Here is a 4,416-nt window from a genome sequence, read left to right as displayed (position 1 = left end):
TGATGAGCTGTACCCTAAAACTGTGAAGCAGTTTAAGTTGCTTCGTCAGTTGTGCCAATGAGTTCAAGGTCCTCCCACACTTTTTCTTTTAACAGATTTTGTGTGTCTGGTTTTATGCTGAGGTCTTTAATCCACTTGGACTTTAGTTGTGTGCAGGGTGATGAATATGGATGTATTTGCATTTTCCTACAGGTAGATATGCAGTTGGATGGGCATCATTTGTTGAAAATGCTATATTTTTTCCCACTGTATGGATTTGGTTTCTTTGTCAAAAATCAAGTGTCCATAGGGGTGTGAGGTTTGTTTGTTGTTGGTTTTTTTTCTGGGTCTTCAGCTCGATTCCATTGATCAACCAGCCTATTCCTATGCCAGTATCATGCCAGTTTTATTACTGTGGAGGTCAGAGGAAAACTGCTGGAGTAGGTTCTCTGCTTCCATCATATAGGTTCCAGGGATGAAACTCAGGCTATGAGGCTTGGTGGCAAGTGCCTTTACCTGCTGAGTCATCTTTCCACTTCTTGTCAAAGTGTTTTCTCTCAGCAATAGGATAAGAAGGTAATCAGTCCCTAGAAAATGGCATCTGGGGCTAATGCACTGTGTGTGCTCAGTGAAGAGCATTGCCCCTAGTCACTGGATGAACGATGTTGGCACTCTTGGCACCTGAGTGTGGGCAACCATTTCTTCTCCTCATTGTAGAATATACAAACAGCCAGATCCAGGGGAACACAGACTATAGTCAGAAGTGTGACCCGGGCTTGGGTTGAGATAACGTCCTTCTAGAGGAGCCAATGTGTAAGACGAAACCTAGAAAATCTCCGGTCTGGTATCCAGCCTAGGGAATGGTATGAGCCTAATATAGACACAGGCATGCCCACAGGCTAAGCAAGGCCATCACTCACAGGCAAGCACAGAGTCCTGTCTCCTAGGTCATTTTAGATCCTGTCAGTCGAGCTAAGCATCAAGGCTCACACAGATGCCATGAACTTCAAGAAAAGCTGGATTCTAAAGAGGAACTTTCCAAGCCCTTTCCCCCAGCAAGATGGCAAGGTACGACCTGACTACTAAGATCACGAACTTTCTGGATCGGCACCTGGTGTTTCCACTCCTTGAGTTTCTCTCCATGAAAAGGGTACATAATGAAAAGAATTACCACAAGGAAAATTGGATCTTCCTAGACTTTGCAATGGATGTCTACAAAAACCTTTATTCTGATGACCTCCCTCATGCTTTGTGAGAAAAAAGAACCACAGTTGTCGCTCAGCTGAAACAGCTCCAGGCAGAAACAGAACCAATTGTGAAGATGTTTCAAGATCCAGAAACTACAAGGCCGATGCAATCGACCAGAGATGGTTCACTACCTGTCAGAGAAGCACAGGTTTAGGCAAGAGTGTTTAGATACACCCTACAGATACACAAAATTCCAGTATGAGTGTGGAAATTACTCAGGAGCGGCAGAGAATCTTTACTTCTTTAGAGTTTTGGTTCCAGCAACAAACAGAAATGTTTTAAGTTCACTCTGGGGAAAGCTGGCCTCTGAAATCTTAATGCATAAGTGGGATGCAGCCATGGAAAACCTTACTAGGTTAAAAGAGACCGTAGACAATAATTCTGTGAGTTCTCCACTCCAGTCTCATCAGCAGCAAACATGGCTCATCAATTGGTCTCTTTTTGTTTTTTTTTTTTCAACCATCCAAAAGGCCATGATAATATTATCAATCTCTTCCTTTATCAACCTTAATGCAACCCAATGTTGCACTGAGAATGTGTCCACATATTCTCCACTCTTTGGCCACTGCCATCATAACAAAGATGTGCAGAAATGCCAGCAGGTGCTGAAAGATCCAGTGAAAGTTATCCAACACACACAAAGAGCCAATTCAGAATCTGTTGAGTGCTTATATGTTAGATTTGATTTCAGTAGCACTCAGAAAAAGCTGAGGGAAGGTGAATCAGTGCTCATGAATGACTTCTTGGTGGCACATCTTGAGGGCTTCATCAAAAATGCCCACCTCTTCAGTGTATCAGCATTAATTGATATGTTAGCAGATCAACTGAATATGACTCCAGAAGAAGCTGAAAGGTGGATTGTGAATTTGACTAGAAATGTGAGGCTGGATGCCAAGGTTCGTTCTAAGCTAGGTCACGTGGTGATGAGGAACAATGCAGTCTCACCCTATCAGCAAGTGACTGAAAAGATGAAAAGTCTTCTGTTTAGAAGCCAAATGTTGCCATGAATATTGAAAAGAAAACTTAATTAGAACAGTAGATCAGAGGCTCCCAACTGGGCAACCCAAGATTCTGGTTTCTATTAAAGGAATATAAAGAAAAGAAGAAAAAGGAAGCAATGAAAGGCATAGCAACCGTTATGTATAAAGGATGACATACATTTGTAGAAGCAATTAGCATGTTTGCTATAAATTTTAGGGAATTTGAATAAAATTGGCTGTGATTTAAAAAAACAAAAGGACTTTCCACATTTCTCCTGTTACAGGATTCCTTTTTTATTTAAAGTGCAGGTGTGTGTGTGTGTGTGTGTGTTTGTGTGTGTGTGTTTGTTTGTGTGTGTGTGTGTGTGTCCATGCATGTGTGTACATGGGGACATATATGTGAGTATATGGCCATATGTGTGCGATATATGTGTGCCTGTGTGCACATGTTTATGTGTGCACCTATGTGCACTCATGTGAGTGTGTGTATGTGTGCATGCTTGTGTGCATGCATGTGTACATGTGTTCATTCTTGTGTGGGGTGTATGGAATTATGTTGTGTGTACATGTTTTTGTGTGTTCATGGTTGTGTGTGTGTGTGTGTGTGTGTGTGGGTGGGTGGGTGGGTGGGTGCGTGCGCGCAAGTGCTACCTTTGAGTACAGAGGTCAGAAAACAACCTCAGTTATGGGTCCTCACCTTCCATGTGGTTGAGGCAAACCTGTCTTGTTTCTGCTGCTCCATAGTCTAGGCCACCCAGCCCATGAGCTTCCAGCAGATTCTCCTGTCTCCATCTCCCATCTTGCCTATAAGGATGCTGGAGAAGCCAGGATCCCAGTACTTGAGAGGCAGAGGCAGACGGATCTCTGTGAATTCAAGGACAGCCTGGTCTACTTAATGAGTACATAGTGAGAACCCTGGAGAAGGTGGAGGAAGCTAGGCACAAGACACAAGCCACCAAATCAGCGCATCAGACCTTCGTGACAAGCGTTTGCTCCCACTGAGCCCTTGCCCAGCCCACTTCTGTGTTTCTCCTAAGCAGACAGACCCACTCTGATGCAAAGGCTGCTCAACCTAGGTTAACTGTGACTTTCCAGCCCCTTACATAAGATGGCAGCTCTTCTTAGCTAGAGGCACAGTGGCTTTCTCTGCCTCTCTCGTGTCTTTCTTTGATGGTGACTCTGTAGTCCTGGCTGTCCTGGAACTCACATGTAGACTCATATGTAGAGCAGCCTGGCTTGGAACTCACAGAGATCCACCTGCCTCTGCCCCCCACCTCCTCCCCACAAATGCTGGGATTAGAGGCAAGGCCATGATGCCCAGCTCCCCCAGGACACTTTAAGATATTCCTGATCATTCAAAACTGAGTATGGGGAAGGTCCCAGAGGTGCAAATAGCTACAAAGAGGAGTTCCCCAAACATGCACCAGTGCTGAGGAAACCACAACCGAGTGCCTATGGGGACACTGATAAGCCACAGCCACTGCCAAGTGTTTGTACTTTCTTCTCTACTTCTCTTCTTAAAGCAAAGTTTCTTTGTCCATGATAATTTTACACCTATAACGAAATATGACCAGATCTACCCCATTTCCTCTTCCTAACAGCCCTATGCTCTCCCCTCCAAACATACCCTCTCTCAACTTCATGTCCTTTATTTATAAACCACTAAGTCCAGTTACTTCCACCCAGGTGTGCATGGGGTGCAGGGAACACATGGAAGCATGGGCACGCAACCAGTGGCCACATCCTCAAAAGTGCATCCCCAGGGCTGGGATGGAGAGCATACATCACCACCTGTGTCTGCTCTATGTGCCTGGGGCTGCCCTTGCATCTTCATGCTGGCCAGGCAGACACGCTTTACTAATGCCAGGTCCATAGTGACATCTTTGTTTAAGTGTACCATGCACTTCAACTGCATATCCACAGATTCTATGACACTTCTTTCTTCGAGCAATTGAATTAGACTTGAATCCCTCCCCCGCCCCCACTGCCACCCCCGCCCCGCTCCTCAAATATGAGCTGAACTTAGTGGCTTCATTCTAATAGGTAGGGTAAAAAAAAGAATGTCACAGTGCCAAGGTGGCATGTGGCTTCTTCCTCCTCACAATGTCTTGGCGCCATTGCTCACAAACACGGTTAGAATGTCTGAGGATTGTTATAGAGGACTTCATGTGTCTGAGCCCATTTTGTGCTGCTATAACAAAGTAATCCA

At 44.8% G+C, this 4,416-nt stretch overlaps 1 pseudogene; it reads left to right on the top strand.

The window, feature by feature from the left end:
• Nucleotides 1-1,039: 1,039 nt before the first annotated feature.
• LOC127183760 (eukaryotic translation initiation factor 3 subunit E-like) lies at nucleotides 1,040-2,312 on the top strand (annotated as a pseudogene).
• The last annotated feature ends 2,104 nt before the right edge of the window (nucleotides 2,313-4,416 follow it).

Source organism: Acomys russatus, chromosome 31 (genome assembly GCF_903995435.1).
Source record: "Acomys russatus chromosome 31, mAcoRus1.1, whole genome shotgun sequence".
NCBI lineage: Eukaryota > Metazoa > Chordata > Mammalia > Rodentia > Muridae > Acomys > Acomys russatus.
This window is presented reverse-complemented; position numbering and strand designations above follow the sequence as displayed.